The sequence below is a fragment of the Vombatus ursinus genome, unplaced genomic scaffold (assembly GCF_900497805.2).
Source record: "Vombatus ursinus unplaced genomic scaffold, bare-nosed wombat genome assembly UNPS02014821.1, whole genome shotgun sequence".
In the NCBI taxonomy this organism is placed as follows: domain Eukaryota; kingdom Metazoa; phylum Chordata; class Mammalia; order Diprotodontia; family Vombatidae; genus Vombatus; species Vombatus ursinus.
Window position 1 is genome coordinate 48,676,924 of NW_020954599.1, and position 10,291 is coordinate 48,687,214.

General features: G+C 36.6%; 2 pseudogenes; both read left to right on the top strand.

The window, feature by feature from the left end:
* The first annotated feature begins 1,948 nt into the window (after positions 1–1,948).
* On the top strand, positions 1,949–2,546 carry LOC114024463 (annotated as a pseudogene).
* Positions 2,547–7,340: 4,794 nt separating this feature from the next.
* Positions 7,341–9,598, top strand: LOC114024464 (annotated as a pseudogene).
* Positions 9,599–10,291: the final 693 nt, after the last annotated feature.

Sequence of the window (10,291 nt, forward strand, 5' to 3'; positions counted from 1 at the left end):
TTCTTCTCTTATATGTTGTTCATCAAAGAAACAGTCTGGTAAAGTGTGTTTTGTATGTATGTGTTCCTTTCCTAAGTGCCTGGCATCTTGTGGAAGTAATTGGCATTCTCTGTTGTACAGCAAGAAGTAGGTTTCAATAGGAGTGAATATTTAAATAAACAGCTACTGTTTCATATGTGTTATTGTGCTGGTTTTAGAATCTCACTTTATTATTCTACATGTGTGTTTCAAGAATCCAACTCATATCAGTAAATCAGTTAAGCTTGATCATTGCTTGCTTTCAACTGCCTTGCCTCTTAGACAAGTAACCTTAGCTATCTTTGGGATTTCCTTTTGAAGAACTTATCTTCTGTTGTCATATCTTATAATGTACTTCAGTGGAATTATACCACCAGGCACTGACAATATTTCTTCCTTTATCTTAGAATTGATTCATTGTATGTTGGGAACCTCTATCAAAATGTCCTCTTTAATCCCCTTATTTTTCTTTATGAAATTTTTTTTTTCTAAAACTTAAATACACAATAAGAAAGGAAAAAGGAAACATTATAAACATAAATATTAAAACTTAAATACAAAATAAGAAAAGGGGGGAAAACATTGCCATGTGCACAACAGAATGAAGGCGAGAGTTAACTTTGGATACACACATATACATATATGTACACATATAATATGCATATATAAACATACATGTATACACATATACACACAAAGATATATATATAAACTATACACATAGGTAAATATATATGTACATATGTATTTCAAATACCTATAATCATACTCATGTATAGCCATATACATTCATATGCATCTATGTAGGACCGTCCTATATTTCTTTATCCTCTTTTTTCTCTGAGGGTGGATAACCTCTTCCTTCATAAATCACTCTTTTCATATTTTTTCTAAGTCCAAAAACTCATCATTTTCTATGCCATAGCAATATTCCAACCTTATACTATCTAGCTATTTTAAATAGTCTAAAACAATATTGATTAATATGGCTGACATATAGTATAGTTTCCCCGTTTTACTCTTTTGATTAAAACTATTTAGCTTTAACTTTGTCTGAGATCATAATTACCCTCTTCTATATATATATATATATATATGAAATGTAACAAAGAGTTTATAACTCAAGTAATTGGCTGGGATCATGACCAAACCTTGCAAAAAAAGTCAGACCATAGAATCTTTCTTTGGTGACAAAGAAGATCAACACATACAACCAGAAGAAGACAACAAAGTCAAACCTCTTACATCCAAAGCCTCCAAGAAAAATATGAATTGGTCCCAAGCCACGGTAGAGCTCAAAAATGATTTTGAGAAGCAGGTAAGAGAAGTAGAGGAAAAACTGGGAAAAGAAATGAATGTGAGGCAAGAAAATCATGAAAAACAAGTCAGGGGACCCCAAAAATACTGAAGAAAAAAACACTTTAAAAATAGAGTAACCTAAATGGCAAAAGAGGTCCAAAAAGCCAATGAGGAGAAGAATGCCTTAAAAAGCAGAAATGGCCTAATGGAAAAGGAGGTTCAAAAGCTTAATAAAGAAAATAGTTCCTTAAAATTCAGAATGCAGCAAATGAAAGTTAATGACATTATGATAAATCAAGAAATTATAAAACAAAACCAAAAGAATGAAAAAATAGAAGACAATTTGAAATATCTCATTGGAAAAGCAACTGACCTGGAAAATAGATTCAGGAGAGATAATTTAAAAATTATCAGGGGGAGGTCACGGGGGAAAGGGACGGGGGGGGAGAGCTGGGAAGCCCCAGAGCACCGCCCCACATTCCTATCCCTCTGCCCCCCCCAGCCTGTCCCCCACTTCATGCCCTAGCCTGCAGGCCATCCCCTCCCTCCTTCCCCATCCCCTGCAGGGTGGGGTGGTGGCCTCCAGAAGAGAACCTGGGCAGTCTGATGGGGCCTCCATTGCCTGCGCACCATGGCAGGAGCTGGAGGAGGAAATGATATTCAGTGGAGTTTTTCTCAGTTGAAAGGGGCAGTCGATGATGATGTAGCAAAAGCAGATGTAACTTCTACAATGGAATTTAACCATTTTGGAGAATTGCTAGCAACAGGAGATAAAGGAGGTAGAGTCGTCATCTTCCAATAGGAGCAGGATAATAAAACTCAAACACATAGCAGAGGAGAATACAATGATTATAGCACCTTCCAGAGCCATGAACATGAGTTTGTCTACTTGAAAAGTTTAGAAACTAAAGAAAACATCTGCTGCTCAATTTTTATTATCTATCAATGATAAAACAATGAAGTTATGGAAAATATCTGAAAGGGACAAAAGACTAGAGGGATATAACTTAAAGGAAGAAGATGGTCAGTATAGGGATCCTACAACAGTTACAACACTATGGGTGCCAATATTTAGGCCCATGGATCTGATGGTTGAGGTGAGTCCAAGGAGAATATTTGCCAATACTCATACATATCACATCAACTCCATCTCTATCAATAGTGATTATGAAACATATTTATCTGCAGATGATTTGCAGATGAACCTTTAGAACCTTGAAATTATGGACAGAAAAAAAGAAAAAAATATTAGGGGGAGGCAGCTAGGTGGCACAGTGGATAGAGCATCAGCCTTGGAGTCAGGAGGACCTGGGTTCAAATGTGACCTCAGACACATTACACTCATTAGCTGTGTGACCTTGAACAAGTCACTTAACCACAATTGCCTCACCAAAAAAAAAAATGGACTATCTGAAAGTCATGATCAAAAGAAGAGCTTAGACATCATCTTTCAAGAAATTATCAAGCAAAACTGCCCTGGTATTCTAGAACCAGAGGGCAAAATACAAATTGAAAGAATCCACTGATCACCTCTTGAAAAAGATCCCAAAATGAAAACTGCAAGGAATATTATAGCCAAATTCCCAGGTCAAGAAGAAAACATTGCAAGCAGCCAGAAAGAAACAATTTAAGTATTGTTGAAACACAATCAAGATAACACCCAATTTAGCAGCTTCTACATTAAGTGATCAGAGGGCTTGGAATATGATATTCTGGAGGTCAAAGAAGCTAGGATTAAAACCAAGAATCATCTACTCAGCAAAACTGAGTATGATCTTTCAGGGAAAAAATGGATATTCAATGAAATGGAGGACTTTCAAGTATTCTTGATGAAAAGACCAGAGCTGAATAGAAAATTTGACTTTCAAGAGAAGAATGAAAAAATAAAGAGGAAAGAGAAATCATAAGGACTTACTAAAGTTGAACTGTTTACATCCCTAAAAGAAGAAAATTGGCTGTTCATATTGTTTGACTGTCAATTGGAAAATGAATCTCATTCTTATAAATTTGTATCAGTTTAAAAATAAGCAAATGCAATGGGGGAGAACTTAAGGGAGGCACAGAAATGGGGCTACTTAATTGAATCTACTTTTCCCACAAAAGGCCTTTTAACCAGGCTGGAGACAAATGAGGGAGAAAAGCCAGGAAGCTATCTGAACTCTCCCAAGTATCCCTTGGAAATAACATTAAATCAAGTCTCTAAACTGATTCTTGAGTGACAGAACCTACAAAAAGATGGAGCAAAACTATTTTCTAGTTTGAGATAACTTAGAAAGACTTCAGGAAATGTCTGACTCATTTGAATGAAAGGAGAGTGCAGCCCAGGACAGACAGTGCATGGGCAAGCCTGTGGGAGGCTCTTAGCCACCATACAGATCAGCAACTGAGGACCATTGATCCTGACTGAAAAGGTCAGCAGTAACGCCTCCAGTCCCTGCACAGAAGACACATAGTTAGCCCTGGGACCCTGGCATGACCGGTGTGAGTAGGTTGGGCCACGAACTATAGTGGGCAAGGCACAATCACCAGAAATACCAGAATGGAAAGCCAGTGACCAGGCTCATGATCCCCAGCATAAGAAGCTTGGGGTAGTGTTACTTGTGCCCCAGGAGCAGAGTTAAACTTTAAAAGTCACAAAATAAGCTCAAAACTAAGTAAGAAGCAGAAGAGGACAATGACCATAGAAAGCTACTATAGTAACAGGGAAGATCAAAACACAGACTCAGAAGAGGACAACAATATCATTATGGCTATATGTGAAACCTCAAAGGGGGTATGAATTGGTCTCAAGCCCAAAAAAGTCCTCTGTGAAGAGCTCAAAAAGGATCTAAAAAATCAAGTAAGGGTGGCAGAAGAAAAATTGGGAAAAGAAATGAAAGTTTATTCAGGAGAATTATGAAAAAATAAGAGTCAACAGATTGGAAAAGGAAGGACAAAAATTGACTGAAGAAAACAACCCCTTAAAAAATAGAATTGGCCAAATAGAAAAGGAAGTAAAAAAAAAACTAACTGAAGAAAACAATTCCTTAAAAATTAGAATTGGGCAAGTGGAAGCTAAAGACTTGATGAGACATCAAGAATCAGCCAAAGGGCAGCTAGGTGGCACAGTAGATAAAGCATTGGCCCTTGAGTCAGGAAGACCTGAGTTCAAATATGACCTCAGACACATAACACTTACTATCTGTATGACTCTGGGCAAGTCACTTAACCTCAATTGTGTAGCCAAAAAAAGGATCAGTCAAAATCAAATGCATAAAAAAGTAAAAGGAAATGTGAAATTCCTCATTGAGGAAAAAAAACTGTTCTGGAAAATAGATGGAGGAGAGATAATTTAAAAATTATTGGACTGCCTGAGGGCCATGATAAAAAAAAAAAAAGATCTTGGACAGCAACTTTTAAGAAATTATCAAGGAAGTCTGCTCTGATATCCTAGAACCAGAGATTAAAATAGTTGTTGAAAAAATCCACCAATCACCTCCTAAAAGAGATCCCCAAATGAAAACTTCAAGGAATATTGTAGTCAAATTCCAGAATTATCAGGACAAGGAAAAAAATACTTCAAGCAGCAAGAAAGAAAAAAATTCAAACATCAAGGAGCCACACTCAGCATTACACAGTATTTAGCAGCTTCTACATCAAAGGGTCAGAGGCCATGGAATATGATATTCCAGAAGGATAAATAACTTGGATTACAACCAAGAATCAGCTACTCAGCAAAACTGAACATAATCTTTCATGGGAAAAGATCAACATTCAATGAAATTGGAGACTTTTTTTAGAAAAAAAATCTCTTTTTATTAAAATCTGACAATCAAAATCAGCATTTTTTGGTACTAATCTGATGCGTCTCCTTAGATCTCAGAATTTCAGTTGCCTTAGTTCTCTTCATCAGGATTAAGAAGCCTGAGCAATAACATCCTCCATATGCTAAAAGCCACATTGAGCTTAAGATACTCAGACAGATTAGATATACTATTGCAACTCATAACGGTTCCATAGTGCTATTGGCTTCTGTCACTATCATGCTGTTATATTCAAAAGAGATTTAGTTAGCACTGCTGCTATCCTTGTTAATAAAAAAAAAGTCTCAATGAACTTGGGATATCAAAGAGACTGGAAGTAAATTGGTGCAATGTTGTTAAGCAAGATCTGTTATTCAAAGCAAGTCAAGTTAAATCCAACAGTTCCAGAGAAATTCACTGATAGTATGTTCTTCTCAAGTTATAAAGAGGCTTTGGTACTAGGGCTGCAAAGTAAGATAATCCCTAAGGAGAAAGAATTAACAGGAAACTAACTGGTATTGTTTTGCTCAGCATTCTGCCTCAGAAGCTGGCATATATATAAAAATGGGCAGTCAAAAAAGATCCACATGGATTTATACACGTCATTACAAAGGCTAGGCTTTTTGACTGGGAAAGAAATCAACTGAGTCCCTGGTACTTGTGCATTCAGGACCTTATCCTTAGGTTTGTACTTCATACAAAACAAAGACAGAAGATATGTTGCTGAAGGGGAAGTTTCTTTTAACTCTCTGCACTTGCCAATTCATAAAACTCTCTTTCTTATATTTAAGTCCACTTCATTTTGTTACTTTAAAGGATCAGTGATCTCACTGGTGTGAGGACTCTGTACCAGTGCAGATTCCATCATCTTCGTGCCTTCTTAAAATCATATGATCCTTTTTATGCAAAATTGGGGATTTTGCAATCATTCCTGATGAAAAGACCAGAGCTGAACAGAAAATTCAATCCTCAAATACAAAACTAAAGAGAAGCATAAAAAGGTAAATAGGAAAGAAAAAAAAATTTCATTCAATCATATTTAAACTGCCTTCTTTTACATGGGAAGATGATACTTGTAACTCTTGAGAACTGTATCAATATTAGGGCAGTTAGAAGGAGTACACATAGACAGAAGGTATAGGTATAAGTTGACTTGATGTGATGATATAAAAAATTAAGGGATGGAAAAAAGATTGTGTTGGGAGAAGAGTAAAGGAAGAGGCAGAATAGGGTAAATTATATCACATGAAGAGGTGCAAAAGACCTTTTACAGTAGAGGGAAAGAAGGGAGGGAGTGAGGATTGTTTGAAACTTACTCTCATTAGATTTGGCTCAAAGAGGGATTAACATACACATTCAGTTGGGTATAGAAATTTATCTTACCCTAAAGGGAAGTAGGAGGGGAAAAGAGAAAGAATAGAAAAAGGAGGGATGACAAATAGAAGGGAGGGCAGATTGAGGGAGGTAGTAGTCAGAAGCAAGAGTCTAGTGAGGATGGACAGGGTGAAAGGAGAGAGAAATGTACAGAGGGAAAATAGGATGGAGGGAAATACAGTTAGTAATCATAATTGTGCATGTGAATGGGATGAATTCTACCATAAAACAGAAGTGGATAGCTGAGTGGATTAAAAACCAGGATCCTACCATATATTGTCTACAAGAAACACATCTGAAGCAGAAAGATACACAAAGAGTAAAGGTAAAAGGCAGGAGCAGAATATATTATGCTTCAACTGAAGTGAAAAATCAGAAGTAGCAATTCTGATCTCAAAGTTAAACCAAAGATAGATCTAATTAGAAGAGATAAGAAAGGAAACTGCATCTTGCTACATAGACAATGAAGTAATAAAAATACTAAACGTGTATGCACCAAGAGGAATAGCATCCAGATTCTTAGTGTAGAAGTTAAGTGAGTTATAGGAAGAAATAGACCACAAATCTATACTAGTGGGTGACCTCAACCTCCCCCTCTCAGAACTAGATAAATCTAACCAAAAATAAACAAGAAAGGAGTTAAGGAGGTGAATAGAATTTTAGAAAAGTTATCTATGATAGACCTCTGGAGAAAATTAAATGGGGATAGAAAGGAATATACCTTTTTTCAGTGGTACATGGCATCTGCACAAAAATTGATCATGTATTAGGGCATAAAAACCTCACAATCCATTGCAGAAAGGTGGAAAAAAATAATACATCCTTTTCAGATCATGGTCTAATAAAAATTATATGTAATAAAGGGCCATGGTAAGGTAGACTAAAAGCTAATTGGAAAATGAATAATCTAATCCTAAAGAATAAGTGAGTCTTTGACCCAGCAATACCACTTCTAGGTCTGTGTCCATAAGAGATCATACAAATGGGAAAAGGATCCACATATACAAAAATATTTATAGCATCCCTTTTTGTGGTGGTAAAGAATTGAAAACTGAGGGGATGCCCATCAATTGAAAAATGGCTTAACACATTGTGATATATGAATGTAATGAATACTAATGCACCATAAGAAATGATGAGCAGGCAGACTTCAGAAAAACCTGGAAAGACATATGAACTGATATTGAGTGAAGTGAGCAGAACCAGGAGAACATTGTATACAGTAACAGTCACGTGATGTGATGACCAACTTTGATAGACGTATCTCTTCTTAGCAATGCAGGGATTCAAGACAACTCCAAAGACTCCTGATGGAAAAAGCTGTCCACAGCCAGAAAAAGAACTATGGAGTCTGAAAGCAGATCAAAGCATACTATTTGCTCTCTTTCTCTTTCTTTTCTTTTTTTGTTTGTTTCTTCTTTCTCTTGGTTTCTCCCATTGGTTCTAATTCTTTTTTTACAACATAACTAATGTGAAATTAGGTGTAACATGCATCTAAATGTGGAGCTTATATCAAATTATATGCTGTCTTGGAGTAGGGGGAAGGGAGAGATGGGAAAAAATTTGGAACTCAAAATCTTGCAGAAGTGAATGTTGAAAACTAAAATTTTTTTAAAAAGTGATTTAAAAAAAGCCCCAGAGAAAAGCTAAAAACAAAAACAAACAACAAAAAAAAATGAGTAAGTCAAACAACAAATCATGGAAAAAATCACTAATTTCATCAAAGACAATGACAATAAAGAGACAATATACCAAAACTTACAGGATGCTGCCAAAGCAGTTCTAGCAGAAATTTTACATCTCTAAATGCTTACATGAATAAAATAGAGAAAGATGTCAAGAAAGAAATTTCTAATTTGGTATTTAGTTGGGGATTTTTAATTTGTTCTTTTTCTAACTTTTTTAGTTGCAAGCATTATCTGTAATGGGGATAAGCTAGAAGCATTCAGAATAAGATCAAGGGTGAAACAAGGATGTCCAATATCACCACTATTATTCAGTATTGTACTGGAAATGTTAGCTTTAGCAATAAGAAAAAGAAATTGAAGGGATTAGAACAGCTAATGAGTAAAGAAAATCATCACTCTTTGCAGATGATATGATAGTATACTTAGAGAATCCTACAGAATCACCTAAAAAAAAACTACTTGACACAATTAACAACTTTAGCAAAGTTACAGGATATAAAAAGAACTCACATAAATCTTCAGCATTTCTATGTTACCAACAAAGCACAACATTGAGATAGAAATATAAATTACACTTAAAATAACCATATTCAATATAAAATATTTGGGAGTCTACCTGCCAAGACAAATCCAGGAAGTATATGAACACAATTGCAAAACCATTTTCACACAAATAAAGTCAGAGCTAAACAATTGGCAAAAAATCAATTGCTCATGGGTAGTCCAAGCTAATATAATAAAAATGACAATTCTACTTAAGTTAATTTACTTCTTCAGTGCCATACCAATCAAACTACCAAAATTATTCTATATAGCTAAAAAAAATTAACATAATTCATCTAGAAGAAAAAAGTTCAAGAATATCAAGGGAATTAATGGAAAAAATGCAAAGGAAGGTGGCACAGCCATACTGGATCTATAACTATAATTATAAAGTGGCAATCATCAAAACTATTTGTTATTAAGAAATAGAGTGCCTCCCCCCTCTCCTTGTCTGCAGGTGGGTAGGCTTTGAGCACGCTGGCTTCCAAGGGCAGCAGTTTGTCCTAGAGAGAGGCGAGTACCCGAGCTGGAAAACCAGGAGCAGTAACGTCGCCTACCTCGTGGAGAGACTGATCTCCTTCCGTCCTGTGGCTTGTGCGAATCACTGAGACTTCAGGATGACCATCTTTGAGCAGGTAAACTTTCTGGGCAGGAAGGGAGAGCTTTGTGATGACTACCCCTCCCTGCAAGCCATGGGCTGGGACAAAAATGAAGTGGGCTCCTTCCGAGTGCATTGTGGGGCCTGGGTTTGCTCCCAGTTCCTAGGCTACCAAGGAAGGCTACCGGTACGTTCTGGAATGTGATCACCACTCAGGAAACTACGAACACTTTCGGGAGTCGGGGTCCCATGGTCAAACCTTCCAGATTCAGTCCATCCGCAGAATCCAGCAATGATAATCCCAACTCCCAAGGAGGATATCTGGCCCAGGCCACAAAGAATAAATGTTTGTTCAACCTCAAAAAAAAAAAAAAAAGAAATAGAGTGGTGGAGCAGTGGAATAGCTTACTTACACAAGACACAGTTACACATTGATATACCCAAGGCTTCTAACTTCTGGGGTAAGAAGTCACTATTTGACAAAAACTGCTGGGAAAACTGGAAAAATAGTATGACAGAAACTAGGCATAGACCCACAGACATAGACCTCTCACACCTTGTACCACAATAGAGTCAAAATGGGTATGTGATTTAGACATAAGGGAGAATGCCAAAATCAAATTAGGAGAGCAGGGAACACTTTACCTGTCAGATCTATGGAGAAGGGGAGATTTTATGACCCAACAAGAGATAGAGCACATTATGAAATGCAAAATGGATAATTTTGATTACATTAAATTAAAAAAAAATTGTACAAGCAAAAATACAGCCAAGAGAGTCTTCTGGGAAGATGGCTGAGCAGATCAGAAAATTCCAAGGTCTCAAGATTTTCCCCCACAAAAGAGATAATATAGTACCTTAGGGCTAACAAAGTGTGTATAAAAATAAATAATAATGGGAGTCTTCCTGGGACAATTCAGGAAGATCAGAAGAAAAATCCCAGGAAGAGGTTTGGTGCCTGGGAAGAGTAAACACCTCCAGGCTAGGGT